This window comes from Anolis sagrei, chromosome 2 (assembly GCF_037176765.1).
Source record: "Anolis sagrei isolate rAnoSag1 chromosome 2, rAnoSag1.mat, whole genome shotgun sequence".
Classification (NCBI taxonomy): Eukaryota; Metazoa; Chordata; class Lepidosauria; order Squamata; family Dactyloidae; genus Anolis; species Anolis sagrei.
Window position 1 is genome coordinate 130,964,768 of NC_090022.1, and position 20,418 is coordinate 130,985,185.

At 39.3% G+C, this 20,418-nt stretch overlaps 1 protein-coding gene across 10 annotated transcripts in view; it reads left to right on the forward strand.

Annotated features, from left to right (window-relative positions):
* BAIAP2 (BAR/IMD domain containing adaptor protein 2) overlaps positions 1-20,418 on the forward strand; it is a 137,689-nt gene that overhangs the window by 6,880 nt on the left and 110,391 nt on the right. The window contains exon 2 of one of the 10 annotated variants that reach the window (XM_060764293.2): positions 18,890-19,007. The exons of the other annotated variants lie outside the window; for them this stretch is intronic. The gene's annotated coding sequence lies outside the window, so the exon portion shown is untranslated. The remainder of the gene's footprint in view (positions 1-18,889; positions 19,008-20,418) is intronic. 10 annotated transcript variants of the gene reach the window in all.

Sequence of the window (20,418 nt, forward strand, 5' to 3'; positions counted from 1 at the left end):
AAGATCTAACCTAGAGACCTCCCAGCAAGAAAGTAGCTGTTCCACTGTGCTGTTAAGGCTCTGGGTGCATGAGTACATAAGACACATGTAGCCTTTGATTCTTTGGTAGTCTTGTGTGGCCAACTGTTTACAGATAAAACAGCCTCTCCAGAGGCAGTATTATGCCATATGGAACCTTCTTAAGGTTCTGAACCCAAAATACATATTATTGCCATGTGGAAATTACATTTTATATTTTCTCCCAGTAACATGCCTTTGTTTACTTCTGTGCTTCCAAACTGCTTTCCCTGTGTCTGTGCTTCCAAATTGCCTGTTGATATATGATGGGTTCATGAATTTCATAGAGTTTTCTTGGGCAAGGAATACTCAAGAGGTAGTTTTGTCAGTTTCTTCCTCTGGAGCAGCCAGTATTCATTGATATTTTCTCATCTAGAGTTGATCTTGCTCAGCTTCTGCTGTCAGATGGGGATCTGATAGTTCACAGTGACACATGAGTCCTGGATGATTGCATTCTAAACATACACCAGACTAATTTTAAGGAATTGCTTCTGTGTTCTGCGTTTTGGTCTCATGGAAACACACATTTAATTAGAACAATGATGCCGCTTACTTTAACACGTTTAGCCCCAAATGCAGCAAAAATAAAATATTTGAATTGTGTTGGAAACCACATGTTGGTAGACTTCACTGTAGCATGAATAAATGGTCTCTTGTTGAATGATCACCCGATAAGTTTGCTGGGGCAAGCTGGGTGACTGAAGATTATATGACTGCTTTGGCTGAACAAACAGGAAGGACGGTGATTGAATATGTAAACTGAATTCACTGGTCTTCCAAAAATAAAACACCCTGGACCCCCAAAGGCCACTGCTTTTGTCTGATACTTACTGCTGTTAACACTATCTATTGAAAACTGTGCTAATGACATTCTGCAACCAATGATAAGGTTTCTCTGGGAGCACAGGAACATGACTACTGTGAGCTTGCTTGTCCTTGCTGTGTTGGCAGGGGTTGCCATTGTTTGACTTGGCAGATGTAGATTTCTAAGAATTGTTTGTCTCCTTCTGAAGTTTGTTTAAAGAGTTTTTGGTTTAGAGTTAGGAAACTGACTACAACACTACTTCAAAGGGAAGAATGGGAAATACAGAGAAGTGTCAGGATTCCACTGGTCAGGCACTGGTTTTTCATTGTAGGAGTAGGTGCTTCTAGATTGAAGCCAAGAGCTTAAGGAAATAATGGGGTTTGTGCTGGAGCTGTGGTTCCCAAATTTTGGTTCTCCGGGTGTTTTGGACTTCAACTCCCAAAATTCCTGCCCTTTGGACAAAGTGACTGGGGCTTCTGTGAGTTGTCCAAACATTTGGGGAACAAAAGTTTGGGAACTCTTGGAAAACCACAGTTTGGGAACTATTGTACTAAAAGTTGCAGCATCCTCTCATCATGCTATTTCTTCTGCCTGACATTTCTCTGAATCCATCGCATTTATATTTTAAAATGTAATGGCTATGAACTTCTGTTCACAGTACTACAAGCTTCAGAGGTTTAGCATATTAATAAGTTTAATAAGTGATTACAAAATAATAAAATGGCAAATGGAATGGCCCTGGATTATGATCTGGATTGCATGATTGTAATTAAGGTTTTAATGCTGATATTTTTAACTGTTTGGATTTTAATGTATTTGTTTATTTTATTGATATGTATATGTGTGGCATCAAATTGTTGCCTTTTGTAAAGCTGCTCTGAGTCCCCTTCAGGGTGAGAAGGGTGGAGTACAAGTATGGTAAATAAATAAAATAAATCTTGCTGAAAGCCTACTGTCATGGTGAACCTGTGAACTTGTTCATATTTCAAAATGGCAGTGGATATTTCAAAATATGCTAAAAACAGTGGAAGACACTAAAATACTCAATTTTTGATACAGTAAGGGCAAATTCTTTTGACTTCATTCTGCTGCCATTTATGCTTTCTAAATATGAGAACAGATTTTAATAAAAAGACCTAAATTAATTACAAACATGATGAAACTAAACATGTATTTAGATGTTAGTCCTCTTCAATTTCATAATTCTATCTATGGTAAATAATAGTTATGAAATGCACACTTTTCTGGTTTTATTACATATTGTTTAGGAGTATCAGACAAAACCGTAGGCCTGTGTTACATTGGATATTATATGCCAGTAATTTCTAAATGCAATAAATCTGCTTTTTAAAAATCTGGACTTCAGTATTCTTTGGAAAGAATACAGGGAGACTAATGGAATAGAACAAATCACATTTAGGTCCAAGAGTAACCATCTATAAGGCTATGACAAAATCATGCAAAGACCATTCATTTTTCAGATTTCTTCTGAGAAGGGGGATGAGACCTTGATTCCATGACAACGTGGTATTTTCCCTTCTGATATTAAAACTACGGACAGAAATGTTGTAACTGACTTTATTCTGCCTTGTGATATTTTGTACAGTGTTTTGTCTCTGTTTGTCATGTTGCTGCCATTCTGTTGCTTTGCAAAGAAATTAATCACATCTCATCAGTGCAAATTCTGGCTTTAGTATTTCTTCAATATCTCTGTGTTGATTGAGACTGTTTGGCCCATGCCAACAAGTGATTACAGGAAGCGCTGTAATCTCTTGGCACTTGGTTGCCTAAGGACTTCACACTGCTCTCCGTTCTTTAGGCTCCAAGGAGTTGCCTGGTGCACAGAAGGCACAACGAGTGTCAGTGTGGCTTTCAGCCAAGCAAGTACAGTGGCTCTTGCTAGTGTGTAATTCTCTGTTATTCACAAAAAAGTATTCTCAGAGTGGGCATATGGCATAGTTAAGGAGTGTGGTGCCCTGTTGTTCTACTCAGTGGTGTACTGTCTCTGCAGGTTAATGACGACTTGAAAACAGTTTTCATCTCATTGTAAAAACAACTGAGATGGAAAAAAATGGGGTCGCTACCAATTTTCATTAGTCATTTGTACTGTGTGGTTCCAAGTCTGATCAAAGTGTGATGGTATTCTTCCAGGGTTTTTTTTTTCTGAATGAGGGTCACATATTTAGTTCATAAGTTTGTCAAAGAATTAAAAGGAGTTAAAAATAGAGCATGCGTTTTGAAATCTATTGATGCTTTGTGAATAATGCTGACGTGTTCTAAAGATAGAACAAAACTTTATGGGCGTGTAAAGATTCATGAACAGGAACCATTGCTTAAAGAAACAAATAACAATAGGCAAGTGAAAAAACAAAACAAAAGCTGTGCTTGACATTCTAAAAACACTATAATTTTCTTTATGAGTGTGCCATAGGTAATTTATGTGAACAGAGATTGACATTTCTGAAAGGATTAGAAATAGAGAATATTTCAAACTTGAGTTTAAAGAAGCAAATGTTTCTAAGATGACATGATCATGAGTAGGACTCCAGTACTTTTGTTCCATGTCTAGGCAGGAACCACCATAAGCTGTAGAGAGAGCAGCTTCAGCCAGGAAGCTTACTGAATGCATGTAATGCAAGCCATAAGGGTGATCCTAACTTCGTCAGGAAATAGGAACAGAATGTGCAGCTTCCCAGATGGAAAGTTCTCTCTCTACTAGGCTTGTCAGATTGGCAGTAAACTTGTTTTCCTGTAACACTGTCCCTTTTTTGTGCTGCTTTTCATTGGGTTTTTCTTCTTCCGGTGAACAAATATGCACAACACCAGTACCTTCTCAACTGGTCGAGGAGGGGCAACTTCATTTCAGTGGTCAGTGCTGGGATTTTTCAATCGTTGTGGCAGTATTCTGCACTGAAGCCACTGGATCTAACAAAAGGTCTCTACTGTAACACTTACTTGCAAGTCAATTTCTCTTCAGCTACATCTCAATTATTTTCTCATAGAGGTATTAATAACAGTGAATCAGTTCTGTAACATGATATCAGGTAGACTCCTTTAGTTGCTATAATTATTCTTTTGTGCAAATCATTTATGTTTTTCAGATAATATGGCCTTGCCTTCACCATAATACCATACCTCCCCTCAAACCAAAGATTTACTCTTGTAGAAGGGAAGATCATTCTATGATGGAACGTTTTCCTTCATTTTCCTTATAATGATGTATATATTCTACATATGGAAAAGGGAGCTCCCAGTGGCACAATGGGTCAAAGCAGTGAGCTGCTGAACTTGTTGACCGAAAAGTCTCAGCTTCGAATCTAGGGAGCGGCGTGAGCTCCCGCTGTTAGCCCCAGCTTCTGCCAACCTAGCAGTTCTAAAACATGCAAATGTGAGTAGATCAATTGGTACCATTCCAGCAGGAAGGTAACAGCACTCCATGTAGTCATGCCGGCCACATGACCTTAGAGGTGTCTACAGACAACGGCGGCTTTTCGGCTTAGAAATGGAGATGAGCACCAACCCCTAGAGTTGGACATGACTGGACAATGTCAGGGGAAAACCTTTACCTTTACTATGGAAAAGGGACAACAACAGAGACAAAAATGCATTTTTTTCGTACTCTCACATCTCCAAGGTAGGATGCTACATAGAATATAAAATAGAGGACTAAAACATAAAACAATTTGAAGCACATTTCAAAACACATAAACATGAGATTGAAGAACACATTAAATTTCACTTATACTTAATAATCATAATGTTGACTCCTACTTTGCTAGACTCCTTTCCCCCATATTGTGCTCACTTCTTTTTGCTACTGAATTCTACCTATTTCTGATACTCTAGCAGTTCCCACCACATTGGTTTCCACCAGTTCTCTGAATCTGTCCTTGATTATATCAGCCATGCTATGTGTCGCCCTCTAGATATTATTGGGTGGCAGCTCCCATCAGCCCTAGCCAGGCTAGCTGTAAAGATGTAGGACAATGGGAGCTATAGTCCAGCAAAATTGGGAGATCTACATTCTCTTCACTACTGGTTTGTATCAAATCAGTGTCAGGCCCCTCCTTTCAAACAGTAGCTCTTTCTAAGCCAGCCTGTTTAAAAAGGCTTTGATTCTAGGGAACTATGATTACCAGAGCTCACTCTCAAAACGATTACATTTAATGAGATAGTGCAAGGAGCTTGTCAGCTCCTTCCCCCAATACGGCTGCAACTACAATTGCTTGCCTACACATGTGGAATAATTGCAGGCGGGGATGGAGAAAGCTTGGCACCTACTGCCAACGTAATCCCACTTCTTTATTGTGACTCATCCTAGTGGCTCTCATTGCAGTGTTGATAGAAGTCTTATCATTTCTTTCTGAGAATTTGCATCAGACAGCACATCAGAAATACATGGTAAGGAGAGATGTAAATTCACCAGCCTAGGCACCACTATTTAAAAGGGTGCTTGGGATATATATATATATATATATATATATATATATATATAGCATTTGAACAGGAAAACAAACACTGTTCCTCATAACAAGCTTGTATTTAAAGCATTGAATCAGCAACATCCCATACTCATGAAATCTGGAGAGTTATGAAAAAATGTCAATTCAGTTTGGTTTTAAAGGGAGACATTTTTATGCCAAAGAGTGGTGAACTGCTCTGAAGAGATTGGAAGAAAACCCCATCTTCACCCTTAATCTTTATTTGCATTGGATAAGCATAGCAGAATTCATCATCATGGCTTGCTGTACATCAGATGCAATAAATGTCATCCTGAGCAGAACAGCTGATTGTCTTATTATCTCAGAGTCCAGAGGGGAGAGAAGTGATTCCTGTCCAAATGAAGCCAAACTAGAATGGTGGGTGGCTGTCAAGTTCTGACATCTAGAGGAAGATATGCAGGTTGACAGGGGAGAGCCTTGGCCCTAGAGGCTCCATTTATGCCACCTTGTATATGTCATGCTTTGTGATCACCCCTCATGCCTCCGGCTGAATCTGTTTGCATTGTAAGAAGCACTGTGCAAATATAATTATTGACCGAGGATACTTGGGATGCAGAGGCATTGCTGCTATCGCATGTGTTGCGTCAAGATGTGTTCCTGTGTGTGAATTTGTTTTTAATCATTTCCGTGCTAATGGAATTTTATTCAGTGTAACTGTTGGTTATGTTTGCACAAGAAAGCAAGACAGACCTCTGACAAATGCACAAGCTATCAATAGATATGTTCTCTGGAGGGAATTGTATCTGTTTTCTATCACTTAAGTAAAACCGAAGGGCTGTGGAACTGTGAGATTTCTTTCCATAGTTTCCTGATGGCCAGTTTCTGTACTTTGTATCTTTTGAATGACTGTATGACTGCTTCTAAAGAGGGAAAATGTAAAAACAACTAAACTTATAAAGCTCGTTTTATGAATGGGACACCTTTTAGAAGTACCACCTGTATGACAAAAATAAGGGATTGTGACACTAGCCCTTAACATAGTAATAGTAGACATTTTTGTCATACTGTAGTGTATATGCTTTGGTTGTTATTGTTTATTCGTTCAGTCACTTCTGGCTGTTCGCGACCTCATGGACCAGCCCATGCCAGAGCTTCCTGCCAGCCGTCACCACCCCCAGTTCCTTCAAAGTCAACCCAGTCACTTCAAGGGTACCATCCATCCATCTTGCCCTTGGTTGGCCCCTCTTTCTTTTTCCTTCCATTTTCCCCAGCATCATTATCTTCTCCAAGCTTTCCTGTCTCCTCATGATGTGGCCAAAGTACTTCATTTTTGCCTCTAATATCCTTCCCTCCAGTGAGCAGCCGGGCTTTATTTCCTGGAATATGGACTGGTTGGATCTTCTTGTGGTCCAAGGCACTCTCATAATTTTCCTCTGGCAACACAGTTCAAAAGCATCTATCTTCCTTCACTTAGCCTTCATTATGGTCCATGGCAAAAACTAAAGGCAGCAATAAATGAGAAGCATCTTAGGCATGTTGCAAAAACTAAGGAGCATTCAACTACAATATACTTATATATTGGATTTTCTGAACAACATACAGTAGTACCATTAAAGATATGGAATCTATAGAATACCATTATAGTATATACCGCAGTCAAGTAGTGCAGAAGCTATAACCAAAACAGAGGCAATGACAAATGTGCCTGTGAGATAACAGCCAAGTCAGTTTGAATGCTCTGAACAATCTTGCAGCATCTGTACTAGTTGGTTCAAGTTCCAGTACACAGATCCCGGCATTCTCCTAAGCAGCATAAGCCTTCTTAAACTCCTCCTGTGGAATCATGACACAGGTAGAAATAAAGGTTGGGCTCTGTGCCTTCCTTTTTCCCAAATTAGATCTGGTCATTAATAAGTTCCTCCCAGTTAAGGACTCAGCCCTGTGAAACTATGTTGTGGTGTTACAAAATAGATGGGTGAGAGTGATAGATATAAACAGCTGAAATTTGTTTTAGCAAAATATATGAATAGTTAGGTGGAGTTCTGAATCAGGATCATCCGGTTCAGACATGGGAACTATTTGCTGTGTGAAATTTGGGATCTGCCACAATGTATGTAGCTGGCCTTTCAAAAAATATGTGTAACAGCCTGCCCCTAATGTCATTCACTTGCGTGTATATAAGCAACTCACCTCCCTGAGCACTGTAGTCCTGGGACTAATCAGGAGTAATAAAAAATAACAAAACAATAAATAAATCAATTCCTTAGAATAAAGATATCATTGTTCAGGGATGGATTTCAGAAAGCTCTTTTCCTCCTTGTACTTACACATTGTCAGACAGTCCAGGGTTGAACCAGAAAACCTGTAGAACTTGTGTTCATGAACTGAGTCATTGCAAGGTAGGATACAAACATGACGATAAGAATCCTGGTAACTGGGTGGTACTAGAGAGCCAGTTCCATGTGGCTGCCTTCTAGCTTTGCGGCATTAGTCAGTGGGGTGAATTTGAGGCTGCTCTTTATGTTTCTACACTTCTACCCTCATCTCCTCTCTTTGGCAGCAGCTTCCTGCTAGCTGACCTTCCCTTTTCTTGCTGTGGCTTTCGCCCCAGAAACTGTCATATCATCCTCTCCTTCTGGGCACACATCCCTTTCTATACTCCATCCTGGGCGCCCTCCTCTGCTTGCAGGTATCTATCTGAATCTTCTCCACCCATAGGTAAATTGACCTCTCCTTCTAGCCACTTGGGACTGAGCACTGTGTAAGTCACAAAAGCATTGAATCAGGCAGAAAACTTCCAAGGGCATGGGTCTTTCCAAAGGCTAACTGCTTTAAAAATTCTGTGAGATCAATGGCTGGCTTGCATTTGCCCTTTCCAATATAAAGACTTGCACAGTTTTCACCTGAATCTGAAATGGCATCTTAAGGAGATAATGGCATACAATTGAAATGCAGCCTAGTGTTTGTCAGTCATCTGGGAAAGAAGTTAGATATGTAATCTTATTCTTTCTTTTGAATGTTATGAGCATTTTTTCAGGATTTTTTTCCTGGAAGCATTTCAGTTCCATGAATTAATTAAAATCATGTTTGAATGGTGGCTGAGTCCTAGAGATTTTCAGTGTAAAGACAATCTCTTTCCATTGTGGAAATTGTTGGAATTCAACCACAAACTGCTCAAGTCTGCAGTTCTCAATGAGAAGCAAGAAGATAGCATTAACCTAGACCCCCCACCCCCTGTCCTGAATGCCTGCTGATGTACCCATATTCTGTGTTGTTGAAGTCTGGAATCACTGGGTTGCTGTGAGTTTTCTGGGCTGTATGGCCATATTCCAGAAGCATCCTCTCCTGACATTTCACCCACATCTATTGCAGGCGTCCTCAGAGGTTTTGAGGCCTGTTGGAAACTAGGCAAGTGGGGTTTAAATATCTGTGGAATGTCCAGGGCTTTCTCTCTCTCTCTCTCTCTCTCTTCCCATCCAAATCGATGGCGTAGAATGGAATTTCTTTAGGATGCATGTTCTTTCGTTATAAAATTTCATTGTCATACTTCTTTTTTCCCCATCATTTTCTATCTTTCCTCTCTCTACTCTGTGTAATTGAGAAAATGTAGCATTTAGAGGGTTTTCCCCCTTTTGTTTGAACTTTAGAAGTAATGGAGTTAGAGAGAAGTTTAGAGCCAGTTTTTTCTATCAAGAAATGTAGTTCTTCTATTTTTAAACAAACCTTTTGAAACTTTAAGGATTGAACTTGCATCTTTGCCTCCTTAGCTCAAGGATTCTTTTACAGCCACAACACTACACCTTCTGCTTGCTGTGAGCTAACTGCTCAGTTAAGTATCCTGTTTTTAAAAAATATTTTGGAGATTTCCCTAACAGAAATATCTAAAGCAGATTGATCCAGTTGTACTCTATCATATATTTTGGAATCTTGTGTGCATTCAATTAATTAATTAATTCAATTAATTTGGTAAGATTTGTTCATAAAGGATTTTCCCCCTTTCCTTTGAGGTTGAGAGAGAGTGATTTGCCCAAGTTCACTGAGGGAGTTACTATGGCTGAGTTGATATACAAACCTTGGTCTCCAGGGCATTAGTCCAGTGTTCGAACCCTCTGGAGATAATGCAGTGAATGAAAAAACAAGGAAGCAATCAAATAACTCCATTGCTTTTGGAAAACCAGAATCTCCATAACCTTTTGGAAAAAAATTGCATTCACAACCATTTCAAAATCATAACTTTTTGTAAAAGTATGATCTTCCAGAGAAGAGCCAAAAAACTTGTTTGAGTAAAATCTTCTCTTCAGTGGTATATAACCACATGCATTTAATGCAAGACAATTTGGTTTCCAGATGTTAGAATGATAACCTAGTTGTCTCTGATCTGTTAGGAATAGAGATTATGACAATGCACAAAATATAGCTGTTCTTCAGAAGTGTTTTTTCAGTGTCCAAAAATACATACTCTCCCATAAAATATCTTGTTTCTATATCATGAGTCGCCCCCGGGTTGAGAACAGTGGTATATAAGCAAAGTAAATAAATAAACAAATAAATGCTCTCAAGAGACAAAAATAAAGTAGACTTCGTTAAAAGTAACATACCTGGTTTACTCACAACCTTCATGTAGTCAGCGTACCGGTACATAACTTGTCAATCCAGTTACAGATAGGTTTGAATTGGTTTCTCTGTCCAGATAACACAGGGCATCTTTCTTACAATCAACCGTAACATAAATTTGCTCTTAACAGTCCTAAGTCTAATAGCGTCTGTCCTCTAAAATGGAGTACAAGTTGTGAACAGTCTCAGATCTGACCATGTGGTTTGCAGCCCCACCCATAATCTCAAGAAACATAGAGCAAACGGAAAACTGCATACCAAAACACACATATACAATACAGTAAGCAAACAGAATCATATACAAAATAAATTACTAGCAGGGGCTTGAAGAAGGTTGCTATTTCCAACAATTGCAAATTGTGTTTGACTGTCTTTGGTATTATCTACAGTGATTTATATATAGCCTTCATGCTATGTTTTTGTTAACTAGTGAACTGAATTCATCAAAAAAGTTTGTACACAGTCTTGGGAGGAGTGGGAATTTTGCCCTTCCCTGTGGTCTCAGGCAAAAAGAAAACCTCTGTAGCCTCTTGTAGATTGTATATGCTTCCTCATTTCATAACTTTTGCCATTTTGACCAAACCCGGGTGTTGCTTGGCCTCACATATTCCAGTTTTTATCTGTGAAATGTTGGAAGTATATAATATCTTAATGAATTATAAACTTGAATTGAATTGAGGACACAAGTGACTACAGGAAGCACCATATGGAGCTGTACAGAAAAGTAAAACTGAAATAGATTCCTCTATTTCTAGAGTTCTCACTACAAACATGTCAGCTTTTCTTGTCAAAATGAAAAATGAATGCCTTTAGATCCCAAGTCATGCACTTTATTGTGAATATGTGAGACAGGTGATGTCAGAAATCCATGTGCCTATTCAAGTAGACCTTTGGAAAGACAATTGGTGAAATGTGTTTGTTCCTGATAACTTGGTGATGCAAAATGCAAAATGCAGAAGCAGCATGTGTATTATATTTCGTGGTGTAGTGATACATTTTAGGATGTTTTTCTTTAAGGGGGATGCTCTCACATTGACTATAGAACCAACGTGGAGTAGTTAATTTTTTTAAAAAATCAATAAAATAAAATAGTGGTTTCGATGTTTGATTATGATCTTGGAAACCAGGATTTGAATCTATTGTATTGTCGAAGGCTTTCACGGTTGGCATCACTGGGGAGTTGTGTGGTTTCCGGGCTGTATAGCCATGTTCTAGCAGCATTTTCTCCTGGCATTTTGCCTGCATCTGTGGCTGGCATCTTCAGAGGATATGATGATAAAACTTTTCTCCTGACATTTTGCCTGCATCTGTGGCTGGCATCTTCAGAGGATATGATGATGATAAAGCAAGTGGAATATATATTCCATCAGATCCTCTGAAGATACCAGCCCCAGATGCAGGTGAAATGTCAGGAGAAAATGTTGCTAGAACACAGCCATACAGTCCGGAAACCACACAACACTCCTGGATGTGAATCCTTGCTCTGCTGGGGAAACTCATTAGACATTTGTGGATTTGATTATTCACAGATTTCATTAAAATGCTGCCCTCTTTTGGAATCTCTGGGTCCTCCAGTGCAATACTGTGGTCAGCTGCTCCCGGTGGGATTCAATAATAGAGCCTTGCTGGAAGACCTAAAAATTCCTAGAGAGTTATTCTCTCAGGTTAAAAAAAATTGCTGTTTCTTTATTCACTGCTCATGTGGAGGGCTGGCAGTATTAGATTACCAACAAATGTAACTGTAAATGTCACCCCAACTAAATTTGGAGCCATGTTGATAGAGTAGGATGAATTTATGGCATGTGCAAGCGAAGTGCCAAACCAATACGGGACAATGATATTTCCAAATAAAGAGAAGCACTGGCAACTATGGGAGGATATAGCATTTTCATATATCTCTGTGGCAACAGTGTCACCCTGATTCAGTGAACACAGATCTTCAAGCTGAAGACTACTGACAATAATTAACAGAGACCTTAATCCCAACTATATATCCTCATTGTCAAGTATATGCCTGACCACCTTTCTCACCATCAAAAGGCCACAGGCCAAGCCAACCATTTGTAATTGTAAAGCAGGTGAGCGGTTTGGATTCCTTTTACTTGTGCACCTCCCATTTTGAAGTCAAAATGGGGAGCTGCAAAAATATAAGATCATTAATTCTTATTGAAATATTTATTGTTGTGCAGCTTATTTCTCCCAGGGCAGTGAATAGGCAGAAGCTAAGCAACTAAGAAAAAAAAATCCAAAATCAATAAAAACCAGCATCAGCATAATAAGCCAATCTATCAAAAGCAGCAAAGTTTGAAACAAACATTTGAAAGACTTTAAGGGGAAAAATAATACCAATTAGGAATCAGTTGGACTAGATTCAAGAGCATGGCCTTCTAATTTTTCCTGGAGTGCCTGAGTGGAGCAATTCCACTTCATCATACTACAAATATTTGAAATAAAAATATTGATGAGAGATAATGTTAAAGTTTCGAAAGGACACATTATCATAGTAGAAATAGAGAATGAAAATATAGTATATAATACTATACGATAACAGAAAAGATAAGGTAGTGAGCCCCAGGCAAGATTTTCTGGGAGTGTAGGGACCTGTTATGGCTCTTTTGGTGCAAGGCCTTGAATCTTGAGAAGGAATAAATGGAGAGAGGGAGAGACTCTTCTGTGGCGTACAGCTGTGAGGGGCATTGCCAGTAACACAAGCAGTATGAATTCGACTACAGATGTACTGGGAAGTAAAGGCTATGATAGAATGCTAGTAAAGGTTTAGTATCCCTTATCTCAGTGGTTCTCAACGTGTGGGTCCCCAGATGTTTTGACCTTCAACTCCCAGAAATCTTAACAGCTGGTAAACTGGCTGGGATTTCTGGGAACTCTAGGGCAAAACATCTGGGGACCCACAGGTGGAAAACCATTGCCTTATCTGAAATGCGTGGGACCAGAGGTGTTTGGAATTTAAAAGTTTTTTGAATTTTGGAAAATGTGTATCTTAGAATAATGAAATATCCTAGAAATGAGATCTAAGTTTAAACATGAAATTCATTTATGTTTTGTCTTATTCACAAATCATTATTAATTTTATATGCTTGCTTTTTTTTTTTTGCACGAAACAAAGTTTGTGCACATTGAACCATCAGAAAGAAAAGCAGTTATTATTTCAGTCACTTATGTGGACAGTTTTGGATACTGGAGTATTTAGGGTTTTGGAATAAAAGATGCTCAACTTCTAGAGTGGTTGTAATGCCCAGTTGCAATCAATATAAGCCACCAAAGGGTAAAGGTAAAGGTTTGCCCTGACATTAAGTCTAGTCGTGTCCAACTCTGAGGGGTGGTGCGCATCTCCATTTCTAAGCCGAAGAGCCAGCATTGTCCATAGACACCTCCAAGGTCATGTGGCCAGCGTGATGGCATGGAGTTTTGTTACCTTCCCACATAAGTGGTATCTGTTGATCTAGTCACGGTTGCATGTTTTTGAACTGCTAGGTTGGCAGAAGCTGGGGCTAACAGTGGAAGCTCACCCTGCTCCCCAGATTCAAACTGCCAACCTTTTGGTTAGCAAGTTCAGCAGCTCAGCAGTTTAACCCACTGCGCTATCAGGGCCCCCTCATATTTGTATTAATCATCTTCAAGGTCAGATCTATATATAACATTAATCTTAAATGAGAGTTACCTGGGTTTGAGGTATAAACTTTATAGAAAGTAATGCCTCTTGTAGAAAACAGAATATGGGAAATAGAAGACAACACTGTAGAAGGTTGCCAGTGGATTAGGACCGTACATAGCAATGAAGAAGTGAAATGTGAAATTACTTTTTAGCAGATAACTGCCATTTTGAGTTAATCAAGACCTGTTCTTTTGCAAACCTTGTAAAAATGTTTTACATTTTTAAAACTCTCTGAGCACCAGAGAGTTAATTATAAAGACCAAAAAAGCTACGATGAAAAACAGTCAATTTTTTGCAGATGAATAGAACGACACACAGAGTGCAAAGTAAGCCTGTTTTTCTGTAGTTGTGATACCACATCCACCTGGGAGTCATGCAGAATGACAGCTGGACCACAAAGAAAATGGTCAGCAATATGTGCAAATGTTTATACTTGGAGAAATAAGCCAATGGCTGCTGTTGAATATTCAAGAGACCTTGCAGTGGAGACTATGGCATTTCTACCTTCTAATGCTTTCCCAAAATTCATAACCTTTTTTTCCTATATTGTATGAGAAAGTCAAGGGCCCATCTCTTTCAACAAGATGAACTTTCAATCACTGTATATCCAGCTCTAGTCAAAAGAATAGGAGATTAGTTAGGAATTATAGACAAAGTAGGGGAGTTGAAGGGGAAAAACTAAAAATGGGAGGTATATTGTAGAGCGATCTTTCCAAATCTGGCAGTGGACTACAACTCTCATCATTTGTAGCTGGTTTGCCCAATAATTGATGGTTAAGAATAAACTGTGGTTGTACACTTACCACTACTAGATTGTGAGAAGTTGCTGTTTACACTATGCTTCCAAAATGGTTCATCGAGTATCCAGAAATGTTTGCATCAAGTTAATAGAATACTCGCACCAAAACACAGGACGAGCATTCAAATAGATAATGAGATAAAGCTTAAAAGGAAGATCTCTGACAAAGAGGACCAAAATAAGCATGCTGATAAGGACAGGAGATTGCTTTGATGAAGCTAAAGAAGGAAAGCAAGTTGTGTACACCATTCACTGCACCTTCATTGTGTATAACAAAAGTTGAATGATCAGTGATCCGAATGCAGTAGGGAGACCATACAAGCAGTAGAAATTCATCTCCTTTCAGGGCAGTAAAAGCTATTAAGGGAAAAGAGGAAGATAATAGCATATAACAATTTGGCAGACTAGCCGATGCAGAGAATCATGCAATTCACAGGAGAAAATGTGACTCTGGCACAAAAACATGGAGTTTTTAAAAACTAGCAGGTAATTTGAAGATCATATATGTTAATTAGATTGTGTGCGAAACAACAAATTGTGAAAACGCAAAGCTTTTGGTGTGCTATGGAGCATATATGAAATGGGAAAGACTAAAATATGTTTGATGAAGTATTTCAGTCTAGGAATGAAGTAAGAACTGGAAGGGGGTTAAGTTTGGATAACTGCCTGTAATTCTGTGAAGTTGGTGTTTTGAAACAATGCCTTATATTTATCTACAAGTCAAAAAGTCAATGCAATTGTTTGAGTGAAAAAATGTGGGATAAAATGTGATTTAAAAGGGCTGTCAATAAAAATAAAACACTCAAGTACCAGGTAAGAAGTATATGTGCTTAAAGTAGCTAAAGATGGTTTTCATGGCCAGAGTCACTGGGTTGCTGTAAATTTTTTCAGGCTGAGGGTGCCTGCCATAGATGCAGGCAAAATGTCAGGAGAGGATGCTTCTGGAACATGGCCATACAGACCAAAATACTTACAGCAACCCACACATTTACTGAATGATTTCTTCACCAATCTCTGACAATTTTTTTGCACGCCCCTACTATATAAGCTATGAGAATTGCTCCATGACATATCCCTAACCCCCACTGTATTTAAATAAAAAATTGCCTCCCCTCTCCCCACCTGTTCCAACAGCTGCATCACAAATGCTCCACCAAGTCTCTCTCTTTCATCTCCCCTTCATGGATTTATAGGCTGTGAAGCCACCTCCCTCAGCCACTTCTCCTTCTGTCTTTGGATCAGTCTCTCTTCTCCCTCCCTCCTATTTCTGAGCGCTTTCCCGGGTTGGCTCTTCTCTCTTCTCCTGGTAGAGCTCTCAGTGGAGCCAGTGAGATGGAGATGAAGAGGTGGCATCGCTGGACAGGAGGCAAAGCAGCAGTGGAAATTATAAACATCCCCAGACATTTAAGAAGCCACTGTGACAGAAGTTTTAGGTCTGGAAAAGAGGATGTGTGCAGGAAAGGAGGACATGTGATAACTCTATCAGACTGTATAGTAGCCTCGCCACATTTTTGCTTTTGTCTTTTTTGCATTCGATTATTATTTGCTTGAAGTTTTCTCTCTAGGAATCTCTTGGTCCTCCGTGTGACTCTGAGGTAGTCATTTTTCCTAGACACAAGGATTTTGAGAGTGAACGTCTCTGAAGGAATCTCTATGTCCTCTAGTGTAATGCTTTGATCAGCTTCCAGTGGGAGGCTTTCATCATGGAACAGTCAAAGCTATGTCCATTAGCTACTCGGCCACCTGGTTAAAACTTGTGTCTCATTCCACATGAGTCATATCTAATCTATTCAGCTTGATCATAAGCCTTGTTGTCTGTCTGCTCCATCCATTTCCAGTGTGCTAGCCTTAAGCAGTGTACTCAGTTTAAAACATGATTTCTCAAGAAGCTTGATATCCCGGTTTCCAAGCAGTTCTTAAATTGCAATTTCCCTACTCCCATATCACCGGAAACTGGTTCAAGAGATCATAGTGTTCTTGGTGTAGCTTCACTTGGGAAAGGGAGGGACACGGTCTTAAACCAATAAATTGTGACATTTCACTAAATACTTAAATGTAGGACAAGGAGAAATGGAAACCAAAGCAGGCTGGAATAAAAGGTATGAATGAGATGAAAAGAAAATCCACTCCCAGCCTTACAGATTGCAATTCAAGAGCAGACTCTCTGACCTGCAAGGAAGAAATGGTCTGAGCTGGACTAACAGTTCCTAGAAATAAGTTACTAATCAGTAAACTAACACATGGGAATAGGAATGTATTATCTGCACAATAGCTGATAACAATAGATGATGAACATACCTTCCAACACGCACAGATGAGAACTGGAACCCATGTGGCCATGCAACATGAGAATGTGGTCAAGATGGCTAAGATAAATGACAAAGAAAAACACGCTAGTGGAGGCTGCAGCAGTTTGCTTTTACCCTAGTTCAATGGGAAGGGAGAGATCTTGGCGATGAAGTAGGCGAGACAGAGACTAGAGTGCTGTTGACAGAGAACTTGAGACCAATTTGACTGAGCACAGGCTAGAGCCTCACTTAGGGCCTACTCCATGGCAATGAGGACAGCCAAGAAAGCTTGTTTGGTTGCTGGCATTGCATCTTCAATTAAGGGACCAGCGGAGCTGTTTCGAGTGGTCAGAGGGCTTCTTCACCCTGATTCTCAGGGGGGGGGGGGATCCCCGACCACTCAGTGGCTTGATGTGGTGATTTCACCCATCATTTTGCAGACAAAGTCACTCAGATCTGCTCCGGCTTAGACACCAGCGTTGTGGCAGTTCCAATAGATGTGCCTGAGGCACCTGTCTTATTTTAATAGATTCATTTAAGTTTGTTCAGCCTGATGATGTGGACAAGATCCTGGAAGCTGTGAGGACTGCCACATGCGCTCTAGGTCCTTTCCCTACTTGGCTTATTAAACTTCTAAAACAGTCTTTTGACAATGACAAAATGCAAGAATACCCAATAATAACCAGTCAAATTTTATGGGTTATTTTACCATAGCAATGGCTGTGATTTTTTTTAAATGTTGTTCAAAGTGCTTTTAATTGTTTATTGATGGTTGCTGTTTTGTATTAATTTTTTGTTTTATCTTAATTTGATATGTTAAGTATTTTGTTTATAGTATCTAATATGTTTTATTTAATGGTTGTAAGCCACTTTGAGTCCCTTTTTGAGAGATGGTGTGGGGTATAAATAAAGCATAAAAGCAGAGTTCTGGGTGGTTGGTGTGTGTGTGTGTGTGTGTGTCCTGATTTGCCCCTCAAGAACAGTCTTAATACCACGTTGAAAGTAAATGAAAAATGCTTTGCTTCAATAAGACATAAGAGAACAGTACACAGAGTTATATAATGCAAAAGAAAGCAAAGAAGTCTTGATGCAGACACAATACTCAAGTCTCTGATAAAGTCCAAAATAAAACAGCAGTCTCACATCAGACAAAGAACAACGCACATTGACCAATAAATCCTTGCAAGCAGTTTATCAAATTTAGATTCGAAGCAGATACAAATGGGAGTGAAGGCATAAATACCAGGGTTGTTTGTTCCCAGCAAAAGCTGACTACTACTGCTTCTGATTTATAGCCCTGAATTCCCCACACAGGAGGTGCTAGGGCGGTTCCCAATTACTTTGGCATTTCTGGCAGCTATTTTAGCTGACCGGCATCGCTGCTCTGTTTCCTTTTGCCTTTCCAGAAATGTGGGCACTTGCAAGACCTCATCTTCTGATTCTAACTCCCCTTCTGATTCCTGAACACTTTCCTGCTCCCCTTCTTCTTCTGAAGATGAGGAATCCCTAACACCGTGCCACAAATAATAGTGCCCACCTGAAACAACTTCAGTTCTCTTAGTTTACTTTTGGTTGTGGTGGTGATGGAAGGAATCAACACTCTTGGCTGAAAGGTCAAAAACAAAGTGTGAAAACTATACTTTGATGAAAATTGATGTAGAACAACAACAAAAAATTTTCAGGAGTGTGGTGGCTAGAGAAGTTGGGTTGCTACAAGAAATGAGAACTATTTCTTCTAAGTGTCAATAGAGGGGTGTAACTTTTGACATAAACTATTAAGGTATATTCACATTGTTTTCTAGAGACTCTTAATAAACCTAGTTACCAGAGATACCTGGATTTCTGGAGAAGGGAATAAGATTCCTACAAGGATGTCATAGTCCAGTTGCTGTCCAGGTTGACACTATTAAGTTGTGAAGAGTGTGTAGAGATGCATTGTGTTGCCAAGTGGAGAGTAAGGCTTGTCCATCTTTCTGTGTAGTCTTCCAGATTTTGTTGGGCAACTGTAGCCCTGCTGTTTCTGTTAAATTGCACCCCCATCAGCCTTAGCTGTCATAGCTCAGGGATTGTGGGAGTTGCAGTCCAAAGGTCCCTAGATGACCACTACTGAAAATATAAAAAGACGATTCTTCACAGGGAGTCCTCTAGCTCTCTTTCTCTTTTTCTTTTCTCTTTCTTTTTCTCTCATATATGTGCGTGTGCTTGATTTAGGTCCAGTTTTAGTACCATCTGAAGTGACTGCATTGACATCTTTCAAGAGAAACATTTGCTGCTTGTCTCTTTGCCTCCCTCTGATTCATTAATAAAAGAACACTTGAAGGGCCTGGAGGTTGGTATTATGGTTTTTTAATTAGTTCCTGTCTGCTCGAATACTTGTGCAAAGCTAAGATGGGCTGTTCTCTAACTTTCTCAAATGGATGCCCCTAAACCTGCAATCAATGTGTTCCTCCAAGGTACTAGGGAAATGTTTTCTCTCCCTGCTCCATTCTTTTGATTGCTTTTCATCTCTCAGCATAAAACGCCACCCACCCCCTTTCTGGAGCCCTTGTGTTTTGCATTAGTTTTTTTTATTTAAAAAATGGCAGATGAATTAAAGCTGCAACGATCCCATAGAGTTGATCAGTAATGCCAGGGGAATTTAGAGCAACGGAACAAAACCACAAAACCTTTTCAACCTTTAGCTGCCAGAATTTTGTGTTGCCTTTTTTCCCCTTTTCCCAAACTCTGCCTAGACAGCACATAGAAATAAAACAAAATGTGGGTGATGCTGATGGGGCAGAATTCAAGCAAGAGCGCTGTTTACTGAAAGCCAGGCTTTTGCTGAACATAGGCTTTGTGAACCCCTCACATGAATCTGAATGTATTCTCAGAATCTAAGAAAATGTTAACCAATCATAATTAATAATTGCCTATAATTAATCTTCATTAATAAGGGGTTAATTATAGGTAAGCCACACTGTGACCCTGTGTAATAGATAAATAGGCATTAGCAAAGAAAGTGGTGTCTTGTATAAATGCTATTTCTGTTGGCTCTAATGGACGTCCATATCCTACTATGTTCAATTTCACACATTGCAGTCAGTCAGTCAATCCAAAATGACAAATACTTGTTTGTGCTTTCATTCATGTACCTTTGAGATCTTATTTTAAGTTACTTATTAAAGTTTTGTAATATTGTGGTTTATAGATAATTTCACTCTGATACAAGTAAATAGAACACTTGGAAACTAGATGTAAAACCTGTTGACTAGAGTAAACTTAGTTATACAAACAAAAGCAAGATAAAGACTAATTATATCCTAAAGAAATGTCTTACATAGACATATTTTTCTTGTTGTTTGTGGGTAACTTAACTTTTTGGAACTCTGCTACAAGTCCTTTTTTTGGATTGCAGCTACTTGCCAGCACAACAATTGACTACAGATATTGTAAACTCTTAGTTGTACCTCAAAACCTTGAGATCCTTGTGCACCTAGACTTCTTTTACTTTGAGACAAGCCAGAATGCCAGATACTTTGTAATTCCGTTCTGTAATGCCAGAGCAGTGGTTCTCAACCTGTAGGTCCCCAGATATTTTGGCCTTCAACTCCCAGAAACAGCTGGTAAACTGGCTGGGATTTCTGGGAGTTAATAAGGGGTTAATTATAGGCCAAAACACCTGGATACGCACTGCTTGAGAACCACTGTGCTAAAGGGTGGAAGATTAAGGGACTAAACATTAGGTGGAGTTTATTGGTTAC